We start from the raw sequence: 19,065 nt of genomic DNA, 5'->3' as shown, positions 1-19,065 counted from the left end.
ACTGCACTGCATAAATCACTATTAACCAGTACCACAACAGAATGAAATCTGTATGTTTCTGTCTTTTCTAATATATAAATAAATGTAAATGTTGTAAAATAGTAAAGAGAGTATTTTGGTGATATATAAATTACATTTACGATCTGGTCTAATTATCTTTGTTGTATTTTGCACTGGACCTGCCTTTCCATATTCCTTTTTTACAAAAAATAATTTATGCACATCTGATTCAGGTGCATTTTATACCCCTAAATGACAGACACAAGGCCAAAATAAGGTCCAGTTGCAGTTCCAGTCCCCTCTAAATAGCACATAAGACTTATTAGTTATTAGCATTTAACTGGACAGCAGTAACAGTCTGTACTGTCCATTCACACCGAGCCCTCAACCTAATGGTAGATTCACTGAACTTTTATAGCAGGTTCATCAAAGAGACCCATAAACATAAAACTGATATGGGAACAGATGGATGGCATTCCATACAATCAGACATAAACCTCTGGATCACAAAAGTGGTGGTACTACACAGTCCAAACCTACAGAAGCATATGGAATAGACTACAGGGAGTTCTTCAGATTGGATTCTTTTTTCTTTTGATTACAGAGAAGAGACAATAAATCAACGTGCACTTTCAGCTTTGGATATTCAACCCAATATCCAATCTTTAATAGACTGCAACTACAAATATTTCTATATAGTACAAATTATAACTAAAAAAAGCACTCAGTAGGGTGCAGATCTCCACTAGGTGGCCAAGCGGCCGTCAAAGCTGATCGTGGCCATTGTAAACATTTCTTATGATTCAAGCAGACCTGGCGCAGCGTGTTTCAGAAGTGACCCAAGGACAGGGGTCGCTGAGAATGTGGTCGGACAGAACCATTTATAGTATGATGATATGACAGCTGAAGGCTGGACTGTACCTGCCACGGCAGCATGATATGCAGACTGTTGGCGTCAGTTGAGAACACGGCTGGAAAGAACTTGTTGCATGCCACTGGATGGCATCAGGCTGAATTGCTGTCAGTAACAACGTAATATATATATATATAATATATATCATCATATCTTTTGCCTAATCCTAACATCTGTGCCAGCAAGTGCATTTGTTTACATCCCAGCGTTGGTCGCCATGTGCTTGTGTTGCCTAAACACAACCATATGCAGCATAATCCCGTAATGTGCATTTGTTGACCTTGCGGTAGCGGCATCCCAGAGCGTAATATATAGATCAGTCAACTGCAAAGCGTCAACATGTGACGACTTGGGATGCGAACGTCGGGTCTGAACTCCCCTCTGGGAGATTTTTTCTTCAACAAACAAAAGATTTTAATTTAGCCCAAACTTTAAATGCACAAGGTCACTAGCTGCTCAACAATAGCCACGATGGACAATATAAGCTGGATCCATGGTGCTGGTTGGTATTTTATCAGCATTTTGCTACTTAACCAATTGAGTTGGTAATTGACCTCCGAGAGCATCTGCTTCCTCTGGCTCCCGCTCCTCAGAGAGGACACGGACTGAGAGCTTATTGTTGATTATGTGTAGTGGCCCTTTATCCAAAGTTTAGTCCCCTTGTTCATGATGTGCTCAGGGACAGGTGGCTGGTCCAGGCGGTCCAGCACAATAAGTGATGGAGCCAAATCAAAAATCTTTTCATTAGATTGAAATCCTCCATTGTTGTTAAGTATTATCCAAAGTCATATATTTCACTTTCCTCTCCAGCGGTATTAATTAAAAACATAATCACACATTTTCCCTCTTGCTGTCACTCCCCCTCTTTTCTGTCATTTTGTTGCCTTCTCGTCTGCCTTCTGGCCCCTCTCCTCTCTTTTCACATTTCCTTTTTTCAATCCCGCCGCTGGCTTGGATCAGAGAGCTCTCTCTCCCAGATTAAAAAGTGTCTGCAGGATCTGTACACTGTATCCATTGCTTCTCCCCTGCCACCAGGTAATGCAGAAAAAGCATTCATCTCCGAGGCCATTTCACACGCCAGCTAAAGTAATGGTCCCCCGGGAACTTTAACTGCATCATAGGGAGCGGGGGAGGGGGGTGAGGGGGGGCAGTAGGGAGAAGAAAAAAAACAAGGAAATATTTTGGTATTTGCTCTTGGTGGTTGCAGTTTATCTCCAATGGGACTGCCCCGTCATAGAAAGAGGGAGTTTGAAGGAGCTTATTGTTTTTTTGTCCTACAACACAACCTTATTATTCTGTCTGTTCGCCAAGCTGAATCAGATGAGTGTACAGACTCTAAAGTGCCCAATGACAACACTGTGGGACTCAGAGATGCACAGATCGGCACACATACACACACACACACACACACACACACACACACACACACACACATATGCAGCACTGCAGGTAGGACTGGGAAGAAGCAGGCTCGGAGAAGGAATGCTTACATACACACACGCGCACTCAAGCATAAATTAAAAACACACACTGTAGGCAAACACTTCACTCACTGAGCGTGTGTATTCAGAAATTAAAGATGTAATCTGACTCAACACTGACCCAATCACAAAGACAAATACTCCACTATGGCAAAGCACTTCACCTCAGATTACAGGAAATGCCCCTACAAAATAAGAGATGTTCGTCCATGTTTTGTTCTTTTTTTTTCACGTCTGTATTGAACTGTGTATCTATGGAGAGAAATTAGTGTCAACCAATGACATGGTTTCATGGTTACACACACAACACATAAACACAACGAACAAACATATAAATGCTATGTGCTTTCCTAATTTTTTAATGGATTAAAATCAAAGAATCAAAACCCACTGAAAACGTCTATTTCTGTTTATTCAACTCTGTATTTTTATTTATATTCATTTAAATTCATTATGTACTACATTTGTTTTGTTTCATTCTACAGTGTAAAAAAAAGGAAAAAAAGGTTTACTCCATCAAAGCATTTTATAAAAGGTGACTGTATGACAGTTGCTAATAAGTGAAACCAAATAAACAAAATGTCAAAAAAAAAGTATTTTTCTAATTTTGCTCTGACGGTATGGCAAATCAAGATGCTTACTAAACAGCGTCACAGCTACACAGTTGTGCTGCACTCTGAAGGGCACAGTAAAAAGTTTAGTTTTATCTTGAAAAATAAAGACATTTTAGGATTTCAAATGACCAATGCAACAAAATACATTTTGTTTTTGTCACATACAACCCAAAGACTCAGTCGGTATCTGATGTGACCATCATTTGCCTCATGCAATGCAGCACATCTCCTTCACCCAGTAAGTCACTTTTCCACCGTGACTCTGGCTCCAATTGGCATTGATGGAAACTCAACATTTGGGTGAATGCGCTAATTTTAGCCGTTAGCCCGTGATGTGCAATGAGTTGCCTCCACAATATACCATCTGTCTTCACCCAAGCAGTGCTCAGACATTGTTCTAACTTAGTCTGCACCAAGTTTGAGAGAGAGACTGAATAAAAAGAAATAACTACCATTACGTTTTCACAGGCCTCCATCCATGCTGCTGTCTACTATTTACAAACCTGTGCTCTGGCCTAACCATGAGATCGAACGTGGCACGTAACAAAAACCCACACACATGGGAAAGGGCATATCGTCTGCTGCAGAGGTGTGTACACAGGTCTGCCCTACTGGCAATGGGAAATGAGTCTATCATGAAAACCTGCGTATACACATTCATTGGGTGGAAAAGGGGTAACTAGAGTTGAGGTTGTTGATTGTGGTCTGTGCAGTGTTGGCCCACTCATCCTCAGTGACTACATGAAGTTGCTGGACATTGGCAGGAATTTTAACACACTGTTGTACAAAGTGATCTAGATCATCCTAAACATGCTCATTGGCTGATATGTGTGGTGCAGGCCGTGCAAGAGTTGGGATGTTTTCAGCTTTCAGGAATTGTGTATAGATCTTTGTAACCTGGGGCTGTGCAACATGAGGTCATGATGGTGCATGAATGGCATGACAATGGGTTTCAGGATTTCGTCTCGGTATTTTTATGCATTCAAACTGCAAGTGCACCTGTGTTCAATGTCCGTAGCTCATGCCAGCTCATACCATAACCCCACTGCCATGGGTATTAGTGTTGGCATTAGCAAAGCACTCACTCTCACAACAGCACTGCCATAGCTATGCTGGGTACAGTGTAAACCAGGATTCATCTGTGAAAAGAACACTTCTTCAAAGTGCCGGACAACATCAGAGATGCCCCTCAAGCTGCTACCTACTTTCAGGTCAAGACGTTGCTAAGGTTGACGACCTAGCAGATGAGCTTCCTTGAGAAGGTTTCTAACAGTTTGTGCAGAAAATCTTCAGTTGTGCAAACCAACTGTTGCATCAGCTGTCCAGTTGGCAGGTATTAGATGATCTTGCTCTTGGTCCTTGGTTGGCATGTTACACATGGTCTGCAGTTGAGAGGCTAGTTGGATGTACTGCTAAATTCTCAAAAACAACATTGAAAATGGCTTATGGAAGTGAAATGAACATCCAGTTCATGAGCAACAGCTCTGATGGACATTCAAGTTTTGAGGGAGTTTTCCATTAGAAATTTGTGCAAAACTTAAGTTATATTTTTGAAATGTCGGTAATACACAATTTTGAAATGGCTGCGATTCCACTGAGTGATGTTATGTTCCTTTTCCTCTTGTGACAACATTTAAAGAAGCATGGCGATGGAGGTTCAAAACATCAGCAGGTTTATTTCTATTGCGGCCATTATTTCCAACCCAAGGCGTGTTATGCAATTGATAACGGAAAGACAAACCCCTTACAAGTGGGAGCGGCCACATATGAGGGATTTCTGGAGGGTGATAGTCAACAATTTCACAGAGGAATTGTGGATTCAAAACTACCAGATGATCTGCTCAACTTTTGAAGAGTTATTTGATGCAATAACACCTCTTGTAGTGCCTGCTGCGTCATGCCAGACGAAGCCGGTTCCTGCCGGTTAGCACATAGCCACAACATCATGTGACCTAAAAAAGCCAAAAAAGTGATTCCATTGCAGTTTTGCTAAATATGGCTTGCCTACTGACATGCTGACTGCATGAAACACTTATGGCATTGTGTTGAATGATAAAACTGAACATTTTTGAGTGACCTTTTATTGTGACCATCCCAAGGCACACCTGTGTAGAAATGCTGCTATTTAATCAGCTACACCTGTCAGGCGGATGGATTGTCTTGGAAAATGAGAAGTACTCACACACATTTTAAGAAATCTGCAACCAAATTTTTAAACAAGATTATACTTTTGTCCATGCATTTATTTGCAGGTTGTCAAATCTGTGTTCACATTTTTTGGATTGGGTACAGGACACTCAAAACAAGGCCAACAAGTGTAGCTAGCTGGCTCATATTTTTATTGGTTACTCATTGAAGAAGTTCTGTCAAAATGACAAACTGTATTAATTCTGGGAAACTACATACCTGTAATGTAATGTGAAAAGAAGAGACCCATGGTTTATGATTTAAACTAGCATTATTACAGGAAAAGGAAGTTAATAAGCCTGGCGTTTATTATAAATGTTGTATTTGTATTGGAATATTGTATTTACATAGTCTACATTTTAAAAAGGTGGGAGATAATTGTATTGATTTTTAATTGTAGATCATGAAAGGCACATGTGTCACTACTATTGATACCAATTCCACTCCATATTCTTTATGTTTTCATCCATACTATAATGAGTTTTTGTAACTTAAGCATCTGTCAATGAAATGCTTGTGACTCACCAGGCAGAGAAATGTAAATCTTTGGTGTAAGCAAAAAAGAGTGGAAGTAAAAAAAAGTGTGAAAAAAAAAGAAAGATTAGGGTTAATAGGACTAATTGGAGCAGTGTGATGCCTACAAAGGAGACAACGCAGAAAAGTAAAGACTTTAATGGTGTTTTTGTGTCTTTTGCTCTGCTCCCTTTTTTACTTTCGTGAACACCATTAACATTCCAAAACTGTGTGTTTGATGTCTGCACGGGTGTCTCCAGTCTCTGCTGTGATCCCAGGACAGATCATACACACACACACAACACACACACACAAGCGCAGACACACGCCTATAGTCCCCGGAGCTCCCGAGAAGCGGAGATTGCCTCTTTAAGGTGGAAATCAATATCCTTTCTTTCCCCATCTCTCCTCCCTTCCTCCTGTCCTCTCAATTCCTGGGTCCTTTCTCTCTCCATCTCTCTGTGTCTCTCGGTCGCTTCCTCCGCAGATACATTCGCCTCACCTGAGACTCTTCATCAGCTCTGAGACACAAAGTGAACACCTCTCGCCCTGCTGTCTGTATGAGGGTCCTTTCTCTCTCTCATCATGTTATCATACTTACACAGTATCAGTGTGATGCTGGAGAGTCAGTGTGGGGAGGGTCTGTGTGGAAGTTTGGGCAGCTGTTTGGCTGTGAAAGGGGCTTGCACCTCTTTATTTGGCAGGGCCAAAAATTCTGCAGGGAGATTCAGCAGGGGGGCTCCAACAAGGGAGGAACACAGGGCTGCCCAGGCTTAAGGAGGTTTTAACAACCGTGGGGATTTTAAAACGTGTCAGCTTTGAAGGACAAGACTTTGGAGAAGGTGGAGATACGCAAGTCATTCAATTAAATGCATTAAAAATGTGAACTCCATATGAAAAAGAAGCATGTTTAATCAAAGCCAAAATATCATAAAACCCAGTCAACTTTTGTATGTGGGGCCCATTTGGGTAAGAAATGAGCTGAAAAATGGGCCCCATATGGGATTGTCCATGGGTTCCATAATGGCCCAATGCAAATTAACCACACGTGGATTTACCCAAGTGTCGCGTCTGCATGATACGCCGCTGGACAGCATCAGGTTGAAATACTGCCAGTCACAATGTGATATAAGGAGCAAGACAGTCTCTATCGGCAGGTGGACTGAATGTGATGTTTTTATTTTCACACCTTACCATGTACTGTTTTTGCCTAAACCTACCCATCGGTGTTGTTGTTTCCTACACTACCTGCAACGCAATGCCACCATGTGCTTGTGTTGACATCACCGTAGCAGCATCCCAGAATGTCAACAGCAGACACAGAACGTTACCTAAAGTGCAGTATGTAAACATGGAGTCCACTGCAAAGCAATAATATGTGATGACTTCGGATGAGAACATGTTGGTGTGTTTAGGCTTATTTTTTTAATATTTTTGGACAGAGCAGAGTAGTTTTCAAGTCTTTATGCCAAGCTAACTGTCTACTGGTTTCAGCTTCATATTGAAAGGACAGACATGGTGGTATCAGTATTTTTATCAAATTCTCCACAGGGTAGTGTATTCTCTAAAATGATGAAAACACTAGACCAGTGATGGGAAGACAGGTGGGATTTTTGTGACAGCCAAATGAAAGGCATTGTTCAGTTTGTTGCATGCCTTTGTGCCAGAGCACCAAAAGCATTATCTGACGGGTACATTGTGTTGAATGACAAGAAGTGTGTTCTGAGAGCCATTAATTCATCTCCTCCCTGAGCTGTTTAATGTGGTGGGGGAATTGTCTGACCAAAGCGCACTTCTCACACTCAGTTCTGATTTTGTCCATTGCCTGTGAGGCCAAGGTCAATAAAACTGTCCTCGGAGATGTATATATATATATCTATATATATATATATCTATATATCTATATATCTATATATATGTGTGTGTGTGTGTGTGTGTGTGTATATATATATATATATATGTATGTATGTTTTGAATACTGTCCACAATAGCATAAAAAAGTCAGAATATAGAGTGTCATCCAAAACAGCACGAGCAAGTCATACAATAGTATGTCTTCAAAAATAACATATAAATTAATCATAATCATAGTATAGTATGCATGAAAAAATTCATACCATAGGATTATTTCCAAAATGTCATAAAATAGAATGTCAGTCATCATAGTATAGTATGTTGTGGGAATTAATATTTAAAAGTCATGGTAAAGTATGTCCTCCAAAATAGCATAAAAATAGTCACCATGAATAACACTGAAAAAACAAATAGTATGATAAGTCGTCCAAAGTAGCATGAAAAAGTTATACTATAGTTTGTTGTCTATAATATCAAAAAAAGTATAGTATACTATAGTATTTTGTCCAAAAAAACATTAAAAAAGTCTAGTATGGTATGTCATGCAAAACAGCATAAAACTTCATACTATAGTACCTCGCACAAAATAGAATTAAAAAAAATCTCTCCAAAATTAAGGAAAAAAAAGTGTGTCATCAAAGGAGCATAAAAATATCATAGTATAGTATACTAAAGTATATGTTTACGCTCCTGAGGATATAGTATATCCAAAACAGTATAAAAACTTGCTACCATAGTATGTCGCACAAAATTTAATTAAAAAAGTCATATTATATTATCTCATCCAAAAAAGCATGAAAGCATGAAAAAACAAACAAAAAATAAAACAGATGTATAGTATTTAATCCAAAACAGCACATCAAGTCACAAAATAGTATGACCTCTAAAATGGCATAAAAATGTGATACTATATCATGTCATCCAAAAGAAAATCAAAGTATAGCATTTTGTTAGATTAAAAACATCGTACTATGGCATACTGTCCAAAATGGCAGGAAAACATCATACTTTAGAATTTTGTTGACAATGGCATAAGAAAGTCATAGTATAGTATGTCTTCCAGAATGCAGTAAAAAGGTCATAGTACAGTATTTCCTCCAAAATACCAATAAAAAAACATAGTATATATGTCGCCAAAATGGCATAAATGCATCATGCTATAGTATGTCTTCCAAAAGAGAATAAAAGATCATAGTGTAGTATGTCATCCAGAAAAAGCATCATAGAAGAGCTTGTTGTCCAAAAGGGCCTGAAACCATCGTACAAAATGGCATAAAAAAGTCATATCATAGTCATGATATGTTGTCCAAAACAACATCAGTGACATTCACTCCATTTTCAAAAACGTCACAGTAAAGTATGACGCCCAAAAATCATCAAATATATCCTAGTGAAGTATGTCATCCAAAAATTATCAAAAAAAACGTTATAGTATAGTATATAATTCTAAAATAATCAAAAACTTCATACTATAATATGTCGCTGAAAAATGTTCAAAAAAGTCATAGTATAGTTTGACTTCCAAAATTCATCAAAAATGTCATAGTATTGTATGTCGCTCAAAAATCATTAAAAACATCATAAAATCGTTTGTTGCCAAAAAATCATATAAAAAACATTGCAGTATAGCATGTCACTCAAGAACCATAAAAAAAACCATAGTACAGTATGTCACTAAAAAATCATTAGAAATGTCATAGTAGTATAGTAAAGCATATCGTCCAAAAATCATCAAATATATCATAGTATAGTATGTTGTCCAAAAATCATCGGATACGTCATAGTATAGTATGTCGTTCAAAAATGATCAAAAACGTCATAGTGTAGTATGTCGGCCAAAAACCATCAAAAGTCATAGTTTAGTATGTTGTCCAAAAATAAACAAAAACATCATGGTCTAGTATGCTTTCAATAATAATAAAAAAATTAATAGTATAGTATTATGCTCAAAAATTATCAAAACAAAAGTAAAGTATGTAAATCATAAAACATGTCATAGTATTGTATGCCGTCCAAAAATCATCAAAAACATTATGTTGCTAAAAATTCAGCAAAGACAACATAGTACAGTATGCACCTCAAAAAATCATTGAAAACATCGTTGTATAGTTTGTCCCTTAAAATTAATCAAAAAAGTCATGGTATGGTATGTCGCTAAAATCATCAAAAACTCAAAAATAATCAAAAGGCATATTCTGGTATTTTGCTCAAAAATAATTAAAAACATCTGGTATAATATGTTGTTGCAAAAATGATCAAAAAAGTCATAGTATAGTATGTCGCTCAAAAATAATTGAAAACGTCATAGTATAGTATGTTGTCCAAAAATGATCAAAAATGTCACACTATAGTTTGGCATTCAAAAATCATCAAAACATCATGGCCTAGTATGCGCTCAAAAATCATAAAAAGCTTCATAGTGTAGTATTATGCTTACAAATAATCAAATAATTTCATAGTATAGTATGTCCATCAGATATCCTAGTATTTTATGCCGTCCAAAAGTCATCAAAAACATCATGTTGCTACAAATTCAGCAAAGACAATGTAGTACTGTATGCACCTCAAAAAATCATTGAAAACGTCATAGTATAGTTTGTCGCTTAAAATTAATAAATTTTAAAGTATGTCATCCAAAAATGATCAAAAACGTCATAATATAGTATGTCGTTCTAAAGTCTATTTAATCACATAGTATAGTGTGTCACTCAGAAATCGTGAAGTACATCTCTCTTACAATAGTCAAATTAAGATGTTAGTTGGTGTTGGTGGGAAAGGGTCTTTACAAACCTGAAGTAAGCATCAAAAAGACTAATCTAGGACTGTTTAGCAGCTGAGCTCAGTAAAAGCAAAGTAGTTGAGAGTAGTGCAGATAGACTGTAAGTACAGTAGATTTTGTATCCTGAGCAGAGCAGGATATAGGACAGTAACGTGACACACCAAAGGGTGGCAACAGAAAAAAAATAGATACAAGAGAAAGTAAATCAAGCTCAGACCAGAGCAGTCAACTGGCAGAGAGACTGATTAGAAGTGACTGCATCCACACCAACACCACCATCCCCAACCTTTCTTGACACCCTCCCTTGCCTCACCTCTCCTCTCCTCCCCGCCCTGTCCCTCCCACTCTCCCACCCACCCACTTTTACCCCCAGCAGCACTTGGGAGGCTATTTTTTGCCACGCTTCACTAAATAAGGCCGTGGAGCATGGCTGCACGGGCGGGCTGGTGGAGGGGTGCACGTCTCTGGTTCTTACCTTGGTATAAAAACCCTGGGACGGAGGAGGTTTCCTCCGATCACGCTCAATCTCTTGCTTGCTCCCCCTTTACGTTGTTCTCATTCTGATTTGCTTTTGTCTATTTTTTTCTTTGCACAAAAACTGCCAGTGAGCAGTATCAGTTGACCTTTTATCCCAGAACCTTTTTTTTTTTTTTTTTTGCTTACAACTCTCGAGTTTTTTGTAGTCTGTCTTTTAAATGTGGAGGAATTGCTTTTTACCAACAGCTGGACGGCATATCAGGAGAGTGGAATATGGGGGCAAAAGGACAAGAAAGACAAAAAAGAGTAAGAGATAATTGAGTTAACTCTTAAAAGCTCCCCAATTTTGCTGTTCTTTTCTTCCATTTTTTTTTGCCTTTCCCCGCCTTTATCAGTCCAAACTTTGCACCTTGTTTCTTAAACTCTTACCTTTCCCTCTTTCCTTCCTTGCTTACCCTACCTTCTTTATTTTTCTTCTTTCCTTCTTTACATTCTTCCTCACATCTTCTTTCATATCTTCCTTTGTCCCATTTTAAATTCTCTTGCTTCCTTCCCACTTTATTCCCTCTTTTTGATTTCAATCTTTATTCTACATTATTTTTCCACCGTTTTCCTCACCCACTGTCTCTCTTTACTCACTCTTTCACTCTCTCCACCCCTCCCTCACTCTCTCCGTCCCTCTTCCCGATTTGTCCTTCAGCTCTGTCAGCACTCACTATCTCGCTCCATCTCCTTCTCTGGCAGTCTGATCAGCTGTCTTCCTTCTAACTTTACATGGCCTGGTGTGGTGCGGAGGGACGGGCAGCTGCTGGCTGACGCATTTCACTGCCCAGTCATCACTTCAAATCGAATCCTCTTACACAAAGCTCTGTGCTTTTTAACACTAGCCACTATTTTTTGCTCTCTTTTCTACCTGCACGGGGCTCCTGTGATTTTTTTTTCCTGCCTGCTTTTTTACCCCTCCTCCTTTTCCCACCCCATCCAGTAATAGAGAGAGAGAGAGAGGCAAAGCAAGTCCCGTGACCCTCTTCTTTTCTCTCCTCTCCTCTCTTTTCACTCCTCCTCTCCTCCTCCTCCTCCTCTTCTCCTCTCCGCAACCTTAAACTCTCCATCGCTGATTCAGCTCCCAGGGAGGAGAGACTCCGCCTGCAGCGACTGCTTCACTCCGCATGGGCCACCATCTCTATCTGGATCACCTTTACTACAGTAGGTGTGGAAGTTACTCTGTGTGTGTTTAGATAGCTGTAAAAAATGAGTGTGCTTACTCATTGCATATATTTGTGAATCTGTGTGTGTATTTGTGTGTCTCTGTGTGTCAGTGTGCTTTGTCCCAGCCACCTTTACACACAGTACATAGTTGTTTTTTTTTTTCTCATCAGCTGCTCTTTTTTGGAGAAACAGATTGTGAGTTAGAGAGCTGGAAAGAATCATTATTATCACTTAGCTTCTTGTTAGAATTGTTGCAGCAGAGCTTGTGATTCACATGTTGGCAAGAACTGTCTCGGCATGTTGGCATGGGGTTAAAAGGTCAAGGGTTATCTCTGAGGTGTTTTCTCATCGGCTGGTTTGTCTCTATTGAGATATAGTGGAGACCATATAGAATAATAATGTTAAACAGCTTACGGTGAACTACACAATATCTCTCGTTTTGACTGAAAATGAGACCATATGATTAAATAATGGTTATAAATGCCTGTACAGCAATTTAATGTAAAACATTAAATATTCATTTACACAGCATTTTACTGCAAAAGGTTATATATGCGTTTGTAGTACTTTACTGTAAAAGGTTAGACTTGTATTTACAGCATTTTCATGTAAAATGCTAAGCATGCAATTACGCAGCATTTTACTGCAAAATGTTGTACATGCATTTACACAGCATTTTACTGTTAAAGTTAATAAATGCATTTACATCACTGAACTGCAAAATGTCATATGTGCATGTACAGCACTTTGCTGTACAACGTTACATGCATTTACACAACATTCTGCTGTAAAAGGTTATAAATGCATTTTCAGCACAATACTGTAAACAGTTATTTATATATATACATTTACACAGCACTTTACTGTAGAATGTTGTATATGCATTTTATGGTTAAAGGTATATGCATTTACAGCACTTTACTGTAGAAGTCCACGTATAAATTCACACAGCATTTCACTGTTAAAGGTTACACATGCACTTACGAATTTTACAGTAAAACTAAGTAGATACGTTGTTAAATAATTACAGGAAACTTAAGTTGGCGCCAATTTTTTGTGTGCGGGCTAAATTTATCTGAATTTATTAATGCATGAACGTGTACACGACGCCCACATTTATTCATCATTTTAAGTTGAAATATATTTTTTCATTCGCATTCTACACTACATCATTTTTTGAACGGTAGCTCTATACTTTTTGTAAATACTTGAGCCAGCACACAGGCCACAGAAATCTATGGTGTAGAAATGCTTGGTGCTGAACCTGCTCAGTGTACTATATTTGCTGCAGGACAGGTGAGATTTATCAGCACCAACGCCGCATGAGCATGTTCTAATGTGCACCGGTGTTAAGCTCACCGGGACCTCAGCTCTATCTATAGACGGGACACACACACATGTGTCACTCTCCTGAGAGGCCGACAGCGAGGTTTAAAGGAGGAGCAAGGTTCTAAAAGTGTCCTGCATATGCTCCCATCCCTCTGCCTCTTCACCTCTCTCTCTCTGGCTAGTTTTACCCAGTTAGCAGATACCAGGGAGATCAGCGGTGATCAGCTGTCTGTCAAACATCCACAGCCTTGACAGGCTTCACTGTGGGCTGCTGGCGGCGGTGAGGTGTCGGGTGTCCCGGCGTGGCCGGGCCTGGCCCTATAGGAGATAGTGGTTATAGTAGACAGGCAGCTGTTTGAAGGGAATCTGTCTTTCTGTCTAGCAAGCGATCTCCCACAGGGTGTGAAGCTTTATATGGCGCTAGCTTAACTGCAACTATGAATGTTGAGAGGATACGTGTGTGGATTTATATTGTTATCTGTTTCCTACTGGTTTATTGGGATAAGAAAGGCCTTTTCGATACTGCACCCTATTGTACGGATTATCCACACCAGATGTTGGCAAATTCCATCCACTTCCTGCCGCGCTGTGCATCACAGTGCAATGCAGGTGCATATTACACACCGCCCCATATCTTGCAATCTACAGCAGTTGGCTATTTCTCCCTGGAGAATTGTAATTCCTGCCTGAAATATTGGCACGGTGGTGGCGTTCAGGCCGGAGTGGATAGGCAGCTTAATTCTTTGTAATGTGTCTGTGTCTAGCTGGCTGGAGTGTGTGTTCACGTGGGTGCACGTCAGAAAAGCCCCCTCGTTTACCAGCCCCGGCCGGTGATTTACAAAACCTTTTCCCTTCCATTGCTGGGAGAGAAAAGAGGGGAGGAATGAGAGGAGAGGAAGAGAGAGGAGTGTGATTTATGGAAGAGACTTTTAGTTTAATTACTGGGCGGGCAGGGCTGATGTGCACAGCCCCCATGGCACTGGTTACACAGTGGTGGGAACACACAATGGGGCTATTGGGGGGCTACAGAGGATGACATATTCATATGCGGATGCAGTTGATACACGGGCAATTTGTGCGTTCAAAGTGCAGGAGTTAAATTATGTAGCACAGGAAAGCAATATACAGTACCTGTGCAGTTAAGTGCACAAACACAAGTGGAAATCACTTTAGAAAATATCCATTTTCCACTTCACTCTGGAGGCATATAGAAAAATGTATCTTTTGTCCTTTGCATGTAAGAAAATAGAATATTGTGCTGTGTCAACAGTCCAGCCTCAACGTGGGCTTCTCATAGATTTGATTAGCTGCAAAATTGTCATTCAAGGTGAAAGGTTGACAGCCAAAGACATGAGAAAGACTTCCTGATATTGCAGTTTGGCAGGAGCAGTGCATGATGGGATGTCTGTTGCCGTCTTTTTTTCTGTATCTTAACCCATTGAAATCCGGTTCAATATCAGTTTTCTTGTGCTGCATTCACACACCTTTCACAAGCATTTAAACCTTTGATACATGAGCAAAATGGTTTAATTCCTTTCAAAAGCATAAAAGGATACTTGGCAAGAAATGTGCAAAAAAAAAAAAATAGTGTAAGGTGATCTGTTTAGCTAAAACAAAAAAAAACCACAAACAAACAAACAAGCAAAAAAAAGGAAGTAAAAATTGGGGCAAAATAACAAAAATAATTTATAATTATCATAATTTATATCTAAAATTAGGTTACAGAAAAAATAGGATAATTAATGAGATATGCATTATTTTTATTTTATTTTAGCACATTTTCAAGTTACTTCCCGTTTCTGTTCTCTTTTTTTGTAAATTCTTTAATGATTTCTTGCTAATTAGGGAGTCGTTTTTTGTAAAGTTGCTCATTGCCATGTTCTCACTTTTTTTTTTTTAAAGAAATCAAGCCAATTTGCTCAGGTTTGAAAGGGTTAACTGGCCCCATATTAGTGGTGTCAAATATTTTAAAGGAAGGACCATTGCTTTTTGTATTTTTTTTGTCTGATTTCTTGCTAATTTTGGGGTCAGTTCTTGTTAAGTTGCTCGTTACACTGTTTCCATGTTTTTGAAACAAATCAAGCCGGTTTTCTCAAGTTTCAAAGGGTTAATCTACCTCACATCAATGGTGTGAAATATTTTAAAGAAAGGACCATGTGGAAAAATTGCGACACACTAACAGCTGTTCATTCAAACACACACATAGCAGCACAAAAGGCGAGCACACGCTCCAAATAAACCTTTATGTGCTTCCTGCTGCGCCCACCACAGGTTTTCTTTACGCCTCTCTCAGAGCCTTCATTAGATGCCTGACGTTAGCAATGGTTCAATTCATTAAAAGCGCGACTCAGCCTTTGTGCATTTGCCTATAAATTGGTATTGATCTCCAAGAGGACAGGGTGGAGGGGAGACAGCAGAGGAAGGTGGGGAGGTGTGTGTTAGTGTGTGTGTGTGTGTGTTAGTTTCTTGTGGATCAGGGACTGAGGCTAATGGGAGGGGGCAGGGGGTCTCAGGTGAATGGGGTTCACTCAAGCAACAAGGGCAATTGAAGACACACACACACACACACACACAAACACACACGAACAAACACTATGGATGCTGACACACATTTACAGATTGTCAGATATGCACAGTAGGTCACACACACACACATATTGACATTCCGTTAGTCTGCTCTGCCTCCTCGAACCGGTCCACGTGCCACGCCATATATGCTGCTCAACCTCAACATCGCCGCCGTTTGCTCAGCGTGGGACTGTACTGTAGTTTGTGAGTGTGTGTGTGTGCAGGAGAGAAAGAGACAATGAGAGCACATGGTATATAGAGGGGAGTGGGCAGTCAAGGGGAGACTGCATAGCATGGTAGCCTATAGACTGCATGGGACAGTGTGTGTGTGTGTGTGTGTGTGTGTGTGTGTGTGTGTGTGAGGGAGATGAATGGCACAGTGAGAGAGAGAGAGAGGGAGAGAGAGAGGGGGGAAAAAAGAGGAATTGCTCTCAGAGGCGGAGGACCGGTGGGACGAGCGGCTGTGCACCGGACTAAAAGTTTTCAGTGTGAGGAAGAGGGGGAGATTAAGGAGAGGAGAGAGGTAGAGAGGGAGAGCGAGAGGATCAGAGTGAGGATGTTAGAGAAAGAGAGAGAGAGAGAGAGAGAGTGTGGCTAAACAGAGAGAGAGAGAGAGAGAGAGAGACTGCAGAGGCAGCACCTGGGACACTGACTGAGAGAAGAGAGAGCGAAGCACTTCTTCTTTCCCAGTCTCCTTTTCTTCTCTGCTCTCGCTTTATTGCTGCTCTCTTTGGTGCATCGGCCCAGCTGAAGCAGGAGGAGGAGGAGGAGAAGGAGGAGGAGGGGAAGGAGGAGGAGGGGAAGGAGGTGGGGGTAGAGGAGGAGAGGGGGGGCGGTTCTATCCAACATCTGCCTGTAGGTAAGTGCAACATCTCCCTCATTTCCCTTCCCCTCCTCCTCCCTCCCACCTTACCTCTTCCTCTCCACTGCTGCAGCTGAACCTCTAGGCGTGACACTCAAGGTGAATCGCGTGCCGTGTGTGTGTATGTGTGTGTGTGTGAGAGAGAGAGAGCCAGAGCTTCATAATGTACAGTATGTCAAAGCAGAGCGGACACATGGTGGCCAGACATTGTAGTTGTGCTGCAGCATTTTAAAATATGCGGGTTTTTTTGCGTGGGGAAAAAAAAGATAATTTTATTCAACTTTTTACAAGTGGCTTTTAATCTTGGTGATAATTGTAGGTGTAAATTATAATGTGACAATATTTTTGTGATTTTTTAAAAATTCTTTTTAACATTTTAAATGTTTGTTGCTTAGTGGTGTAAATAGCTTTGGACCGCGTGATGGCTCAGAAGAATTTTTTAAAGCAATAAGAAAAGTTGTTTGAGCACAGTAACTGCCATTTTTGTTTGTATGAGCTTGTGTTATATCGTATGCATGTGTGCACTCATTTTTCTATCTTAGTCACTGGTGTCCAGGGGCGACCCTGAGGTATTACAAAGGGGTTATGTGCACTCTGAGGTCTTGGTGGATCCTGATTCAACATTTTTTCCTCCCCATTGAGTGGGTGTGGAGGAGGATGGAGGGTGGAAGTGTGTGGAGGGGGGGGGGCCTGATGCGCCACCAAGGACAGTGGCCTGCTTGGGGGACATACTTCTTTATATGCCCATATGAACAAGAGCAACTATGGAATGTAAAGAAGTATGTATCCCAGGTCGGGAAAAATTACGTCTGAACAAAATGCGAAACTTGAGACTGAATATGGAAACTCATTGGAGAAGATGTTCGGCTTTATTTCCACATATAAGGGTCCCGGGGATTCTATATGCGCGGCTCATGTGCATGCGCGGTGTGTGCTGATGTGGCCCAGTTGAGTCCACTCAGCTCGGTGCTGCAGAGGGATGCATACAGTAGCAAATGCAGCTGCAACTCCAGTCAGCAGTTTCCACTCGCCCCGCAATAGATTTTTCACATATCTTTTTTCACTCTGTTCTTATGAGTTTAGATGTATTTCCTAATGGCGATGATTCCATCAACACCTTCTGTTTACTTTGGAATAGTTTTTGGGTTTTTTTGGTCATTTATCAGGATTTTGTAGTGTGAGGTTACTAGAAGAACACACACACACACACGCACACACATACCACAGACAGACAGCAGTTTCCAGTAAATGGTGCAGTGATTAAATGCTTGCTAATGGATGGTATCGTCCGAGAGGATGGTCAGAAGGAGGAAGGAGCGGAGACTGACTGCAGGACTAACGGATTACTAGGCTCAGACGCCTCTCTGTGCAGTCACACTGTCTGGGCTCAAGTTGTTGGCCTGGTTGTGAACACCTCACATCCAGTGTGGTGATTTTGGTCTTTTTTTTTCTGACACTGTTGTGTTAGGCCTCAGCATCTGAGGCTTTGGCCTTGATTGTTTAATTTATAGCCCTGAATCTAAATATGTAGGTGATATGTACGTGTTTTTAACCCAAGAATAGGGCTAATAATAAAAAAAGGCCCAAATTTAATAACCTCTCATCCATTCATACTTAGGTGCTTAGTTATATTCCACCACTTAAAACGGTTGTGAAGTACGCTGTAAGAATAAACTATTGATTGTGACTTTAAAAATTTAGTTTGCAGGCTGCCTTAAATTTTTAAGTTGACTGAATTTAAAAAGACAAGATGAATAAATTCCAAATAACCACAACTTATCTTCTCAAATCCAGTCAACTAAAAAGTTTAAAACATCCTTGACACTTTTTTTCCAGTTAAAATAATTAGTTTATTTTTACAGTGTATTCTGTTTTTGTACAATACTTATTACTAAAACATATTCTATTAGGACAGCTTAAGTGTGAAAGGGGGAGAGAGAGGGGATGACATGCAGAAAAGGGCTGTAGGTTCAAATCGAACCCGTGGCCATTGTGGCAAGGAAATAGCCTCAGTATACAATTACTATTAATATTTTTAACATCAAAATTCATAATTAATGTGGAAAGAAAAAAGTTTTTAAGAAGAAAAAATGTACCAGAGTGCATAAAAACAAAATAACAAAAATATACTTGTTTCTTTAAAAGAAATGTCCTTAGGGGGGATTGGGCCCCTCCAGAGGTCAAGGCTAAGTCCCCACTGTCCTCAGTTTCTAGAAAGTCAAAAATATTTTAATTTTCATGGTTCATTGCATTGTGTATTCCTCTCTTAATACTTTTAA

At 40.0% G+C, this 19,065-nt stretch overlaps 1 long non-coding RNA gene across 1 annotated transcript in view; it reads left to right on the top strand.

Moving 5' to 3' along the window:
- The first annotated feature begins 10,845 nt into the window (after positions 1-10,845).
- LOC121946459 (uncharacterized) overlaps positions 10,846-19,065 on the top strand; it is a 34,467-nt gene continuing 26,247 nt past the window's right edge. The window contains exons 1-2 of the long non-coding RNA XR_006106022.2: positions 10,846-11,124; positions 11,942-12,024. This is a non-coding gene — a long non-coding RNA (uncharacterized LOC121946459). The remainder of the gene's footprint in view (positions 11,125-11,941; positions 12,025-19,065) is intronic.

The sequence above is a fragment of the Plectropomus leopardus genome, chromosome 9, assembly GCF_026936395.1.
Source record: "Plectropomus leopardus strain MGB_pleo_1.0 chromosome 9, ASM2693639v1, whole genome shotgun sequence".
In the NCBI taxonomy this organism is placed as follows: domain Eukaryota; kingdom Metazoa; phylum Chordata; class Actinopteri; order Perciformes; family Serranidae; genus Plectropomus; species Plectropomus leopardus.
Note: the sequence above shows the minus strand (reverse complement) of the source record. Positions and strands in the feature narration are given on the sequence as shown.